Here is a 16,726-nt window from a genome sequence, read left to right as displayed (position 1 = left end):
GGAGAGGGAGACACAGAATCCGAAGCAGGCTCCAGGCTCTGAGCTGTCAGCACAGAGCCCTATGGGGGACTCAAACCCACAAACCGCTACATCATGACCTGAGCTGAAGTCGGACGCTTAACCGACTGAGACACCCAGGCACCCCTCAGAATGTTTTTTTTAACTGATGAATCAGCATTTAAAAATATTGAATGTGCATGATATTACATAAAATTAAAAATTTTAATCTGGAAATCTATGACCCTGAGAGGATGCAAACACCAAAGGAAAAGTTAAATACTGAGCCAATACCTTAACAAAGTTAGAAAAAGAAAAACTTTTCTGGTAAATCAGACGTACCCACAAAGCCTGGAAAAGAAAGGATTTTTTAGAGCTGGAGGGTAAAAAGAAACAGCCAAATATGGCTGTTGTTTCTTATTTTCTATCCAATCTAGAACTTTGAAACTCAAAAGGAAAGCCTCAGAAGGTAGCAGATCTTAGTTAATATTGTAACAAAGATTGTATTGGACGATACAAAAAAGATGGCCATGACTTTCTCCAGCGGAGAGGAAAATTGGATGCAGTGGATGACGGTGTCCACAGGCAGCTCATGCCTCTCTTCTCAGGTGGATCCAGTCTTTCACTCACACGACAAGCACAAGTTTTTCTTCTCATCACTGCCATTAATAGTTTTCATATGTTTTCTGGTATCATCTAGAAGATTGCCATGTGTCCGTGCCCCATGCTGTTCTCACCTCTGGATGGTAGAGCACGATGAGACGTTATCACGTAGTCTCCATTCCTCCACTAAAGACAGCATCCTTGACATGAGAAGATGGGTATCTGCAGGAAAGAAAATAGCCAAACACGAGTTGCTGGGTAGAGCTAGAAACTACAGAGGGACACCTTTACGAGAGCCGCGAGTAACGTGTTACTATTCACATTCCGTAGACGAGGACACTGAAGCTTAGCCGAGTTAACTCAGTGGGCCCCAGGCTCACACTTAGGGACTGGTGGAAACAGAAATTGAAACTCACTGTTGTTGGTATTATTGATAATATGTGTTAAACTCTCCCCCTTGACGTGAATAAAAAAGAAAATGAGTTATTTAGTTTGACAATACAGGCTTTCCCTCTGTCTGCCTTGGCCAACTCCGACCACTGCTCCCCTGCAGGGGGTGGGTTCCTGGTTGGCAGGAGAAGTGTGATGATGTGCATCTTTTGCTTCAGATTTAGCTGCTGTTTCATGACAGAAAGTGGCTTATGCTAGTTCTTACACATTGATGTATTAAAGACAGGAGAGACCGTGGGTGTAGGTATTGGGAAGTCTGAGCAAGTCCTTTACTGATTGGCTTCTTGCAAGCTGAGGGATGCTTAACTCTCTGGTTCTTACGCTCTTCATCCACAGCCAGAAGAGTACATCAATGGATTTTACATTTCCGTGGTGGTCATGCGAGATGGTGTCTACAACACTGCTGGAAAAGTACTGTGTTAATGTCATTCATTCAGTCAATGCATGTACTTAACTACACGTTTATTAATTAAATGCAAATATGAGCCGTATATGATTCTTGTCCTCAGAATGCTGTCTTCATGATGGTGGTAAGACAAGTACAGAAATAGCTGTGAAAAAAAGAAGAAAAATGTAAGAAGTTGAAAGAAAATAGATATTAGACTAGCCCTCACGAGGGGCACCTGGGTGGCTCAGACTTCTGCTCAGGTCATGATCTCACAGCTGTAGGTTTGAGCCCTGCGTCGGGCTCTGTGCTGACAGCTCAGAGCCTGGAGCCTGCTTCAGATTCTTTGTCTCCCTTTCTCTCTGCCCCTCTCCTGCTCGTGCTCTGTCTGTCTCAAAAATAAATAAACATTAGTAAAATGTTTTAAATTAAAAAAAAAGAATAGCCCTCATGAAGCTGAAAAATCACTTATAATATAAATCTTATTAGCATTTGAAATTTCTTTGTATTGAAAGAGCAAAGATATTTTTATATAATATGTAGGCTTTCATGGAGAAAAACAATTTCCCCTTACACGACTGATGGACCAGCAGGAATAATTGTTGCCAGTATTAAAGAAATACCGTGGTTTATATCATATCTTATGTTATTGGAATATCAGGTCTCAGAGATTTCTACTCGTAGCATTAGTACCAATGCATAGTAATGGTAATAATACTTTAATTAATTGAAGCTATCCATTTTCTCTTAGCCTACAGAATTGATAATTTACAGAAGTGGCAATTTACTTATATGTCAATATTACTGGTAGCAAAGACAGAGTAGTATTATGCTAATTTTTCAATAGAACATATACAGGTGGCTACTAGTATGAGTTGTTAAAGCACAATAACATCCCGTCTTCTCCATGGAGAGTTTTTTCAACGTTTATTTATTTTTGGGACAGAGAGAGACAGAGCATGAACGGGGGAGGGGCAGAGAGAGAGGGAGACACAGAATCGGAAACAGGCTCCAGGCTCTGAGCCATCAGCCCAGAGCCTGACGCGGGGCTCGAACTCACGGACCGCGAGATCGTGACCTGGCTGAAGTCGGACGCTTAACCGACTGCGCCACCCAGGCGCCCCATCCGTGGAGAGTTTTTGCAAGCAATTGATTTTTCAGTCTTAGGGATTTACTTTGAAATCAGAAGCAGTGTGTGTGTGTGTGTGTGTGTGTGGCACTGCTGCTGAATGGTAGGGGAATAAGAATAAACGTAAAAACAAAGGAAGAAAATGGTCCTTGAAATGTCACCAAGCTGCGTTCCTGTCAGTAATTTGACCCCGCCCTGCACCTCTGAGCCTCAAGAATCCCAGCGGCTCCCCTCTCCCGTCTCTGTGCCCATGGGCAGCAGCGGTAGTATCGAACCTGGCAGGATAATTAAGGACAATAAGGCAATTAAGTCAGCTAAAAACAAAATTGTTATTTTCAGTGGGTAAATTTCCTCTTGAGGAATCATCAGAAGAGTTTATAAAACTCTTAAAATTCCGATGCATATTTTCTTTCCGTAGAAACCCAAGGCTTTTTCCTTGTAGGCTACATTTTAATTTAGAATCCCATGTCTTAGAACAATGTTGAAATCTTGTGACTAGGCCAAAATTACATCCTGTCATTTTACCTGATCGATTTAGTGTGTGGACAGGGTGGGGGGAGAGGTGAGGGAGAGAAACTGATTTCTGTGAGATTCTGTATAAATCCCTGCAAACGTATTTTAATGGATTTTATCATTTAGAAAAAAAGTAGATCAATAAGTTGGCTTTCTATTTCTGCCTTTAAAAACTATGGCTCAAGATTTTCAATTTCTCTATGTTTTCATTTTCTCACCTATAATATGAAGTAGTCATCTGTTACTAATCTTTATCTTCACAGAATTCTTAGAACAATACAATTTATGTTTACAGGATGTTATGAAACTTTTCAAAGAAAACTTTTCAAAGAAAATGTTTCCAAAGAAAGCATTTCATGGTTGCAAGATAGACTTTTAAGATATTTTTCTTTGAAATATAACCATTGCTTTACAAAAAATTCTATTACATTCTTGATAACATGTTCTTTGGCATAAAAAATTCTATGGATTATAGTAGTGAGTATCTTATTTTATGCTTCAGTTGGTACTTCTTATTCTTTTAGGAAAATAAAATCATTTAATTATCATTTAAATGAAAGGATGAAATCGTTTCTAGGTATATATTGTATTGAGAAGATACCTATCTATTTACTTAATAAACAAAGTATTTATGAGAACAGAAAGCAGAGGAAAATTAATTTTAAGAAGAATAACACATGCATTAATGCAAAAAGTAAGTAAAAGTCAAATGCATCCTACAGTAAACGTGATTCTATTCTGACTATACCAGCAGTTTTCTCAGTAAATAAAAAATCAAAGAAAATATGATAGTACTAGTTTTGGTAATAAGAAGTGTATAGATAATAACCTAATAATTATTAATAAATATGGCAATGATAGATTTTATTCATAGTAACTAATACAGTATTCATTTTAGTAGATGAAGCATACTAAGACAAAGAAAATGGTTTTAAAATTTAAATTCATGGGGCATCTGGGTGGCTCAGTCTGTTAACTGTCCGACTTCAGCTCAGGTCATGATCTCACCACTTTTGAGTTCGAGCCCGACGTCAAGCTCAGTGCTGACAGCTCAGAGCCTGGAGCCTGCTTCGGATTCTGTGTCTCCCCCTCTCTGTTCCCCTCCCCCACTCGTGCTCTATCCCGCTGTCTCTCAAAAATAAATAAATGTTAAAAATGTTTCTAATTTAAATTCTATCTTGATCATGGAGATTAGGAATTAAAGAGATAAACAATTTAGCAAAATTGTTTTTCTCCATTTTTTTAAGCCATCAGGAATCACGTATACTTTAAGATAGGAAGTTGCCCCTCGGAGACTCAAGAGGCCTTTCCAAATGGTCGACTGCTGGCAAAGTGGTGGAGATGAGGCTTTGTCTTCTAATACTTTCCTGTGAATTCCAACATTTCCACTATGTCTCACAAAATTCTCTCTCATCCCAAACAAAACCTTTTCCATTTTTTGTTCCAGCTACCTTTGTCACTCTTGGCTACTGTTCAGTCTTACATTTAAGACTAGAAAACTACACTGTGGAATATGTAAAATAAATTTGGGGAAGGGTATCCAGCTTAGATGAAATATGTTCAAAGAATCTTCCTGGTATCGCTTGCTTCTACCTCATTTCTTTCTTGGTTAACTTTTTGTTGCTTCTTATCTACTCTTCAAGTTCTCTTTTGCTGATTCGTTCCACTCTGAGGTGACTATATAATGAGTTTATGATGTTTATAATCTAATGAAATGAATGAAATTATTTTTATTCAGCAAAACTGTTAAAAAAAATCGATATGAGAATTCTTCCCCAGAAAGACATTTTAGTTGTACTTTTCCTTATTCTCCCCAAGTACAAGAAAAACAGTGGGCATGATATATAAAACAAACATAGGATGATTCTGGAATGTAAAGAGAAGAAGGCAGGACAGACAGACTCAGGAACCTGAGTAATGACATGTTGTGAGTTGCTTGGATTTTCTTTTTGCCAAATATATCCTAGATGTGGAGCTGAAGGAGCTGGCAACCTGGAAAAGCCAGCAGAGGTTGTGGTGAGACGGGGGGCTTGCCTTCTCTAATCAAAGAATGGGAAATGAACAAAATGGCAAGACAGACGACTTTGAGACAATAACCACTTTAGCCAAAGAACACTAAAAAACTGTGACCTTACCCCAGTCATGCTAGGAAAGGCAGAGTAGGAGCCTTTCACCTTTGAGAAGCTGTAAAGAGGTGGCCCAACATGCCCACCAGGGTGCTGTCAAAAGGCCAAGAAAGGAGCCGGGACTGTCATCAATACCAGATGGTAATGAGGCCCCTCCAGCTGGTGCTAGGGAGACCACATGGGGAGTGTTTACCTTCCACCTCAGCCCTAGCCCAGCCCCCCTCCAGACATAAACATTCTGCAATCAGCTAGGACCACTAACCACTTTCATATGGGCACCAAGGGAGAAACAAGGCATCACACACATATCATTTGGAAAAACACGAAAATAAACATGATAATAGTCCAACAGATAAGGACAAATGTTGGAAAATGGGACTGGGAGTTAATGAAAAATTTCCTGAAATAATTCAATATGCTGAAATCTGCATGTTGATAGGGAAAAATGTGTGTCTGAGAAAACTAAACCAAGATAAATAACACTGATACGTGTCCTAGTAAATATAGTGGTCTTTAAAGAAGGAGGGAAAAAAGTATCCTTTGGGCATCCAGACAAAATATCCAAGAGAAGGAAAATAAGATAATATTCATACTTTAATTTCTTATGCTGTAGTGGGGAAAAAAGGGATTGATATTTTAAAACACTCAAGGAAAGAACATGAGAAAAAAATAAATTATATCCAGGTAAAGGATTGCTCATATAAAGATATAACAAACACACATCTATCAACTTAAAAGAGTGTTGTTTCAAGGAGTCTCTCTGAAGGGACCTACAAGAAACAAATTCAAAACCATAACAACATGATTAGAAACTACCAACGGTGCCTGGGTGGCTCAGTTGGTTGAGTGTCTGACTTTAGCCCCCGTCAGGCTCTGTGCTGACAGTCCAGTCTCAAAAAATTCATTGTATTTAAAACGTCTCAATAAAATATAAATTTCTATTTAAAAACAGCACCCCATGGGGTGCCTGGGTGGCTCGGTCGGTTAAGCGTCCGACTTTGGCTTAGGTCATGATTTCACGGTCCATGAGTTGGAGCTTCACATCAGGTTCTGTGCTGACTGCACAGAGCCTGGAGCCTGCTTTGGATTCTGTGTCTCCTTCTCTCTCTGCTCCTCCCCTGCTCACACTCTGTCTCTATGTAAAAAATAAATAAAAGTTAAACTAGAAACTTCCAGCATTAGGTGATCCAGCATTCCAGTGATCATTGAATATATTTAAATGTAGAACTAAGATTTAAAATGGCGTTAGAATTAAAAGATACATGTAATGATTACATCTGTATTAAAATCAGAAGAGGTGTGGGAGAATGAGGAAAGTAGGAAAGCCTTAGGATGGTCATAATGATGACAAATCAAGTATCACAGAGAGTAACACCACATATAAGTGACTTAAACGGAAAGGTGAGGTGGATAGAGTCCAGGGAGGAAACAATGGTTCCAGATAATGTCCAGACTAGAAATCCAAATTACAGCATCAAAAGAAAGATGTGTCTAAGGATGGTACCTAAGAAATCAATAGGCAGAAGAAAAATTCAAAGCCCTTATTATTAAGGAAGTAATCAAAAAGACTGAGTAAAGATAACAGGCCCCATGTAGCCTCAAGTGAATAAAAGATAATCTCACAGAACTAAGATCAAACATATAGACTATATTGAAAATGTGAATGAGTACAAATCATCTATTTTAAGAATTTCTCAATTTGTCTGACAGAGCAAAGTCCAATTCTGTGCCGTATAGGAGTGACAAACCAGACAGAGTGATTCAGGGAGGTTATAAATAAAAGGATGAATAAATATATATGAGACAAATGCAAGTAAAAAGGACAGCATAGACCACAGTCTTGATGACAGGATAGAATTTGGGTTACAAATGCCTATAAAAGGGGTGCCTGGGTGGCTCAGTTGGTTAAGTGTCCGACTTCGGCTCAGATCATGATTTCATGGCTTGTGAGTTCGAGCCCCACGTCGGGCTCTGTGCTGGCAGCTCGGAGCTTGGAGCCTGCTTTGGATTCTGTGTCTCCTTCTCTCTCTGCCCCTTCCCCTGCTGCTGCCATCTCTCTCTTTCTCAAAATAAATAAACATTAAAAAATTTAAAAAACTGCATATAAAAGACAAAGATGTACAGCTTATATTAGTACAGAGTACAATTCACATCCAAGGTAAGTCGGATATCAACATGTGTTCATGAAATAACACTGCAGCCCCTTGTACATGACATAATCTGAGGGCTACGAGCAGAAAGAGGTTGAGCCACCATCAATAAGGAGATTTTAATACACTTCTCATAAACCGAAATAGATCAATGGACAATTTAGCGAGGACATGGAAGACCAGAACAACTTAGTAATAGCTGAGCAGGAAGGTGGACACACGCACACACACACACACACACACACACACACACACACACACACAGAGGAGAGGAAGGAAATGAGAGAAAGAGGGACAGAGAAAGGGAGACAGAGATGCATCATGTAAAAAAATATACATATATATATATACATACATATATATATAAATAACTGGGGAAATGTAACGGGCAGAATTTTAGGGACTACCAAGGAGTTCTTCATCTTGTTAGGTGTGAAAATGCCGTGGTGTTATTAAGTCCAAAGGTGTCTGCAGTTTCCAGAGATGCATACCGAAGCAAGTATTGAAATTATATAACAAGTGTTTCAAAGTACCTTTTAAAAGGCATGGTTAAAACATCTTCAAACGTCGGTAACCGCTGATGTTCTACATGGGGCACGCATGTGGGGTTGCTGCACTGTTTAAAGTCTAGGTCCACGTCTTTCTGAGGGTCGAGACTTGGTCTTCCAACCTGTGACATTATCTATGCCCAGTTTTCTGGACGTCAGCCGTATCGGCCTCATCGGATTGTTCTGGTTACTAATTCGGACGGCAGGTTACCTGCTTTCAGTAAAAGACTGTTTGCTAAGCACCGCGTTGTCTGGCGAGGGAAGCTGGCACTAAAGAGGAACGACACCAGGCCTCTGTCTCAGCCTCCGCCGTGGACTGTCTTTTAATCCCCTTTTCTTCGCATTGATGGAAGTTTTTTTTTTAGATTAAAGAAAATAAGCACTTTTGCTCATGAGGTATTCCTGACCTTCTCAGCTGCCCAGTTCCGTAGGCATTCTGGCCTCTCATTATGGAAGCTGACGGCCGCGTGGAGCGTGGACAGTTCTGCCGCATTTTGAGCTGGAGTACGTTCGGTCGAAGCTCGAGTTCTGATGGCTGCTTTGAGTGTTTTTCTGTTTTTATTCAAGAGAGCTTAGAGTCCTATTGGACCCTGGTTACTAAAAATACTGGACGTAGATCTGGGACGAAGGCCCAGGTTACTTCTTGAACTGTGTCTGGGGCAGGAGCTGGGAAACATCTGAGATTTGTCACCTTCTAAGGCCATGGCTAATACAAAACTAATTACCTGAGACAGCCAACAGGGAGAGCAGAAATACCTCAGGCAAGGACGTGAGTCAGGCCACCGTGGTCTGCAGGATGGTCTGTGGCATCCCAAATATTGCTGCTGAATGGGAGTCCTGTGCTGCCATCTGAACTGTTTCTGGCTGGCGGAGGCGGGGGCAGGGGGCGTGGGGGTGGTGTTTTAGATTTTGGAGAAGGCCGGATTGGTAAACCCAGGCGGAGAGGGAGCAAGACTAAAACCAAAACAGAACAAAAACAAAAGAGCCCCCGTCCACTTACGAAGTTGACTGCAAAGGCCATAAAAAAAAGAAATGAACATAAGAAAGTAAGGGCCCTCATGTGATTTGCTCTGAAAAGATGAAATCAGTGGAGTAAAGGAATCCAAACTAAAGAACAGATGTGAAGAAATAATAGTTAGATATGAAAAGAACCAAATGTAAATCCTAGGAAAGATATTTTTTATATACTAGTAAATGTCACTATAGGATGCACTGTGAGGAGAGTTGAAGAGGCAAGTAGAGAATATGAAGGAATTGAAGTGAAATGTATACCAAATGGGGCAAAGATAGGTGAAATGATCAAAACAACGAGGAGGCTCTAAGGCAGAGGGGTGATAGATGGAGAGGCTCTCATAGAAGTCAAGCAAAAGTTCAAGAAAAAAAAATAGATTAAAAAAAAGTTGAAAAGAAAGAGAGACCTGACAAAAGCCACAGTAAAACACAGCAAACTGTCCTGGCGGTGCGTGAGAGGAGGAACAGGAAGCACTGTGGCCCCAGCACCGAGCAGCAGCGGGGTCTTCTGGGATTTCCGTGCTGACCGCCCACCTGGCACAGGGGCAGAGGGAGCTCGCCCCTCAGGGGCACCTTCCATATGTCAGCTTCATCAGCAAGGACTCCTCCTCCTGCTCCTGTGTGTCTAGGAGAATTAGAGAATGATTAGACATTGTCAATTTTAACATGAACGTCAGAAGGAACTAGAAAAGTGGGCAGCGTTTCCAGTCTGGGTTCTTGACCCCCTTCCAGGACTCACCCCCGTGTCGTTACCACCCACAGAATGTGAAGGGGTATCCTTGGCAGAACTTCCTGCTCCTTTTAAGCCTTCTTTTCGGGGAGTTGGTCTTCTGCAAAGTGTGGGGTTGTCTTTCCCAAGTTTTTACTTTCTTGGGTCCAGAATAATGAACCATTCTCGCCAACACTTCTCAATTACTACGTTCTCTTCCACATTCCGTAGTCCTACATTCTTGGGATTCTATATGTGATCGTTCCCATAGCAGAATCAATCATCTCTGACATACAGCCCAGATCTCAATACCCGGAAAGTTACAGGCATCCTTCAGATAATAGTTTCCACCCAGAGCTTCGTCTGGGAAGCTTATTCGCAAGAGATGGGGCACTGTTTATCCCTGCTTCCCAGGAGGCTGCTTATTGGGAGCTGGATCACAGCTCCCACACCAGCTTCCAAGTCTCAACAGAAGCCTCCACATCCATCCAGCTCCTCTCTTTGGTTTTTATTCTCTAAGGCAGTCAATGTGACCTCCTTCTATTCATCCTCCCAAATTAGTTTCACTAACAGTGAAAAGTCTGTAAGTCCCTCTGGTCTCCTGTGAAGTCAAAGTTGCCTCGGTGAGGCTTCACTCTAAATCAATCCGGTAGTGACTTCCATTCCCCTGGGTCTGATTTTTCTGAACTCTATCACACAGTGCTGTGTTTTACAGCTCACAGAAGAGTTTGTAAAAATCTCAACTCACACAAAGAGGTCTTTTCTCATTCTTGTTGATGTACGATGAGAAACTTGACTTCAGAATCTTGGCAACGTCTCATATAAACAAATGCCTGTTCCGGTCGTGCTAGTCATTCATCCAGAGACAAAGGGATCTGCTGGTTTCTGATGCTACATAATTCTTAATTTCAAGACCTGGAAAAGTTTTCATGAATCCCTGTTACCCTGCCTCCTCTAAGGTCTGTTATATTTTAGCATCACAGTGAAACTATAATTCAAAATCCACATCTCTACTCACCGAGTCCTACATGACATTCTGTGGTTTTGTGATATTGTGTGGCTTTACTGCAGAGTAGTGGATAATGAGGCCTCTGTCCAGACACCCTCTTCAAGGTTGATACACTCATCTTCATCTGATGCTGACCACTCAGCCCTGGATCCCTCAGTAGAAATACCCCAGGTAATAGAAAACCACTTCCTTAAAATCTGTGTCTCCTGCCTGCGGTAGCCTGTGGTCAGTGACTGGTTCAGATGGGGGGAAAGGCCTTGTCCTTTGGCTTGTTTGGGAAGTACCATCCTAGTCCCCAGCTTCCTTGTCGGAGCATGCTAAGCTTCAGTTGTGATCACATTGCAAGTTTCTCCCTCTTCACAATGTGACTTTCTCTATCTGTCGCTGGTGTAGTCCACAAAGGCATCTCTTAGTAAACCTGCACGGCATTCTCCATCACGGTGTTTCTTTCCAGGGAACTTGGTCCAAGACAATTGGTATCAGAGGTGGCCCTAGGTAGGTGGCCCTAGGTCTCAAGACAGGAGAATGGAGATCGATTACTGTCCAGTTGGTGGGCAAGGGGGAGAAGGTCACTGGTAGCCCACAGCTTGCCATAGCAGTGTGGTTATTAAAAAGTTGGCCAGTGGTGAACTCGGATGGGAAACCAAGGTGGGTGGGTTTGCCGTACTGGGTGCTTCGGTGTCTCTGGCACTAGAAAAGTATGAGAGAAATGGTAACTTAAGGATTGTGGAACTGAGTGACTGCTGCTGAGTCTTTGACTCTTTGTTGAAGAAAGATAATGGCAGGCTCAGAGTGATTGATCAGCAGTTCAAGGCAAAATGTGTAATCCAGATAATCTTCTTGATAACATTTAATAAAACCCTAGAATCCTGCAGCCAGAAGGCTGGCAGAACAGAGGAAAGCTTAGAGTCTAATTATGAAGGAGGTTTAGGGTCTAATTGAGAGGGCAGTGGAACTTTAGAGGAGGTTGAAATCTCAGCCCCAGGCAAGCCCCCACACTACTGTCATGACCCTGAAACTTGAAAGAGGCACCTGAATAATACAGGTGAGAGCCTTTAACACTATGCATTTCTCTCTTGCCCCAGGACTATGTTAACTCTCCTTCCCTCTTTTGCGATATAGTTCAAAGTCACCTGGACCATCTAGATATTCTGCAGAATGTCTGATTGGTCCATTGTGTCAATGACATCATGCTAGGCTAATCAGACTGCCTGGGCAAAACAAAATAACCAGTATGTTGTCAGACTTGATATGTTCACTACGGAGGTTAGGAAATAAACTCAGTCATAATCAGGGTCCTACCACATAAGTGAGGTTAGTAAGAATTCACTGGGTTTGGGCATGTTGGGACTTTCCTTCTCAGGTAAAGGCAGATTATTGGGGCTCACCATTCAAAACTAAAATGGGAGGCCCAGAGCATGGTAGACTTCTTTGGGTTGTGGCTGCAGTACATTTGTTGGTATGTAGGCACTTTGCTCCAGTCTACTTAGTGGGTGCACAGAAGGAAGCTAGATTGGATTGGAACCAAGAATAGGAAAGGCACTGGGGATCCCTTCCTTTAAAGTCAGATCCAGAACAAGTGCTACATACCAATACAGTCTCCAGGAAACCCTATGTCAGCAGCAGAAACAGGCTGGGCGCCTAAACTAGCCAAGAAGCACATCTGATTCGAGCCATTTTACCTCGTTAACAAAGAGTCAGGTTTTGTAGGAAATTGTGTAGCAGTTGAGGCTCGATTAAACTTCAAGTTCCAGCTAGTTATTCTATAAGGAAGTGAATTTACTCAATTCTGTGAGCTCATATAATACTGTTTTATCTGAGATATCCAAGTATGTCTAGATGGTAGGCTTAAAAACCCGGGGCCACTGACGAGAGATTTGTGGTACCTCTGAGACTAGGTAACAGCGAGCATCTACTGAGCTGGTGTTTGCTGGATCTTTGTCTGAGTTCATGACATGTATATTTATATTAGGAACAGCATGCAAGCAATATGGAAGAACACAGCACCAGTCACAATGGACCATTGTAATGCTACTTCAGCATTTTCAGGGGGTTGCGACATTCATCCTCAGTACTGGAGAAGGAAATGCTTCCACAGTGCAGCAGTGGACTTTGAGAAGGTGAAACAGTTTACTAAGTTTCATTTAAATGCATGGAACATCAAGTTTGTTTATCACTGGAGTCACCACGGATCAACCCTAATCCAATTTCTAAAATGTAAAGGACTATATTTTCAAACACTTAATGCTAATACACACAAACCAAGACAACATTATGTCAAAATGAGAAATAAGGTGATTTTCTCAGAGAGGTGATGCACTCTTGTTCACTTTCCTTTTGATTAATGGCATTGATCTATAAACTAGCTGACAAAGCCAGGAGTGAAATGTACAAGCCCATCATGTATGCTAATTACTCAGCAGATTTAAGCTTATGAATATAGAAGAGAAAGGTCATGGAGAGAAAGTCTGTTTAAGTGGTGATAGGAACTTAAAGGAAAAAATTACTTTTCCTTAATTTTTTGGGATCTCTCTGTGTTGGTGACCACAAACATTTTTGAATGGTCTGTTTTTTATTGAGATGGTATGTTACATGGGGGGAAGTAATGACCCGTTGGAAAATCAGTTTATTGAAAAACATGTTTCAAATTGATGGATACAGCACTCTTTAAAAAAGGTTGAGAGAGTAATCAGCAGAATCACACCTCCCGGAATTTGACATGTAAAATGAATGCAACTTGTAGATTTAGTGTTTTCACCATACCTGATATTTCTCTATCTGAAATGTTTTCTCTTCTCTGCAGTTGCCTCCGGCTTACCCTTTTTCTACTCATGAATTTTCCTACAATATTTCAGAGATTCATTTAATATGTGTCCCACACCCCCAGTTGTCGTTCTTGTCATAGCTTTGGCAGAAGAAAATCACAATGTACAATAATTGATTTACAAGGAATCTTTTCCACATTTAAGCATTATTTTCGAGTCCATTTGTTTTATTTAACTCCAACTCTCCTCCAAATGTCACAGTTTTTTACTTATTTTCTTCATTCCTTTAAAAATGTTTTCATAAACAGAATCAGTATTTACAGCTTCCTTAATCTCAAAAGACAAAATTTCTACAGGGAGATGTGAGCCAAGGCAAACTTCAGGCAGTATGGATGTGTTATTTATTTATTTTTTTTTTTACAGTCGTGAGAATTATTGTGGTTATCCTGTAATTCATCCCATTTTCAAAGTCCTTCAAGATGGGTATTTTCTTGATTGGCTTTGAAATAAATGATGCACTATCCCCCAAATGCTTCAGATTCCAGGAGAACCAAATGAACAAATAATAAGAAAGGGGCACTACTGTCAATGTATAGTGAAGATACACTTGTGTATTTGCTTGTGTGTTTATTTATTTATAACCTGCCCATGGAAGCAAAGATTTAAGGCAGCTGGATCGAGTTGCATGTACTTTAGAGGAGGGCGTTCCACCTTCTCGCAAATGTAACTTGTCGGAGCCAATTGTAGTGAATATTTCAGATGGGGCAAATGGTTCTCACCAAGAGAAGATGAAGTAATTGAACTATGTTGGTATTAGTCTGTGACAATTTATTTGTTTTCTGGTTAAGGAAGACTCTTTTTCCCTCTTTTCTTTTTCTTTTTTTTTTTTTTTTACAATAGATCTGTGACTAAAAAGTTGGAAGCAATAGCTTCATATCTAATAAATATTCGAATAAATATTCTCTTTTCTGCCAAGTAAAATTTTTTTAAAAGTCCCTCTTACTTTTGAGAGTAAAGGAAATGGACTTTGGTTTCCTTAAATAAACTCTTAGGAGTAAGAAGGTGGGGGGGGCTGTTTTTATCTCATATGTCTGGAAGAATTTTTATTACTCTTGAGAGTAAAGCAAATGTAATTGGCCCAGAAACTCAGACTCTGAGGAATTAACAGGGACTTCTATTTTACATTCAAGGGAAGGGTCTTTAACAGTTGAGCTGTTCTTCCAACTTCTCCCTCACAGGTCCTTTGTTTGAAAAGCAAGCTCTTTGAGGGGCGGAGGGCAAGACAAACTTGGTTGATGTGGTTTTGTCCTGCATCAGCTTAGCTCGGCGGGAACTACATTTTCCAGAATTCCCTTCTCTCAAAGTCCTGGGTGAATACGGGCCTCACTCCTGTCTTGCACCTTGTGCTGGATGCAGGAGGCAGCCGCCGCTGCTGCTCCCTCAAGCGCACTGCCACTTGACGTTTGTCGCAGGCTCACCTGGTGGCTGCCTCAGCTCCCACCGCCCCTTCCTCCTGTCTGTGAGTGCCAGGCCAGGAGGACCATGTGATGTGGTGGAGGCTGGAGGTCTTGATGTCCAGTTCCTCTTCACACTTTTTTATGGTAGAAGAAATGTACATTATAGGAGATTCAGGACATACAGAAAGCTAGTAAAAAACACCTGGAATCCCGATGCCCCAACAAACTCCTCTAAATGTCTTCATGTATATTGTCTTGTCAATCATGTGTATGTGCACACGTATGTACGTACTCACATATATTGACACTTATTAAATTGTATAACGTATAAAATATGCGATTGTATGCGAAACATGCATCTGTACATATTCAATTGTGTTTTTACACAATTAGGATGATGTGTAATAGATAATTGCATATTATAAAATGTATATAGATATATACAAATAAGAATTTTTAATTGAGTTATATTCCTTATATGAATATTTAATTCGCACTTTTCTCATTTTATTATGAGAATTTCCCCAACTCCATAAATATTCTTAAGAATATGTTTTAAGTAATTATATTGAGTTTCTTCCTTTATTTACCCAATCATCAACTGAATAGGTATTCGGGGGCCTTTATTTTTTCCCGTTATAAGTAACACCATCATGAGAAACTTTTCACATAAAATTTTGTGCAGGACGCCTGTGTGGCTCAGTCTGATAAGCATCGAGTCTTGGTTTCCACTCAGGTCATGAGCTCACAGACGGTGGGATGCAGCCCCGTGTCATCAGGCCCTGTGCTGGCAGTGCAGAATCTGCTTGGGATCCTCTTTCTCCCTCTGTCTCTGCCCCTCTTCCCTCCCCTCTCTCCCTCAAGATAAATAAATACACTTTAAGAAAAACTAGTGTAGATCTGTGTTTATTTGCTGAGAATAACTTCCAGGACTTGGAGTTTCTGATTTAATGGGCACTTTCTTTAATGTTCTTGATAGTTAAGACTAAATTGCCCCAGACTGAATGTTCGTGTTTCCCTCAAACTCACAGTTCTCTGTATTTTTATTTCCTTGAGTAGTCAGGAGATAAAATATTTTCTTATCTTTGTTGGTCGTTACCATTCTTCTCTTGTGAGCTGCACATTTATCTCCTGAGCTCAAATTTACATTGTCGTGTCTGCTTTTCCTTATGGTGAGAACTCTTTTTTATCAGCGATTTGAACACTTTAATTGACAGGATGTGGCAAAGTAAAAAAAAAAAATACTTATTACATGAGAATGGATATGTGGTGAAAAATACATAGACTATAGTTACTATGTTACAATTGAATTTGAAAATGTTTATAAATAGTTTGGCAGAGATCAAATGGACATAAATGCTTGGAAGGTTTAAGATTTGTGCTGAAATTATCCTGGTCAGCAAGATAAGAAGAAAGAATAATTGGCTGACAGAAAGGAGACAGAGACTAAGACCCAATTAAGTTTGCAGATCAACTAAGGACATAATAAGATTTTAGTCAAGTGGGAACAAGTTTCCACAGGATTAAATTGTGGAGCGTCAGATGTGGCTGCCATGGTCATGAAGTCTTATCCTCATGATGATGGCAATAACATGCAAATAAGGTTAAGATTAAATACATTTACACAGTGCTACTTTCCTGAGGTATTTCAGCAAATTTTGTGGAGGAGAAATATTTGAGGTTGAAAATAAAAGATACTGCGCTAAGCTATATATTCTAGACTTCCTTAAGGTAGTGGTAAACAGATGTAAAAATTAAAATAAATGTTTTGTGTACCCAAGCTGCCGCCCCTCTTCGACTTGGAGTTGATGGGTGCGTGGGAGAAAGCCTGAGGACTAGCCTGTCGTGTGCTTGGATTGTTGGCCTGGGTAGAG

The sequence above is a fragment of the Felis catus genome, chromosome D3, assembly GCF_018350175.1.
Source record: "Felis catus isolate Fca126 chromosome D3, F.catus_Fca126_mat1.0, whole genome shotgun sequence".
NCBI lineage: Eukaryota > Metazoa > Chordata > Mammalia > Carnivora > Felidae > Felis > Felis catus.
The sequence above is the reverse complement of the archived record's forward strand: the minus strand, read 5'-3'. Positions refer to the sequence as shown.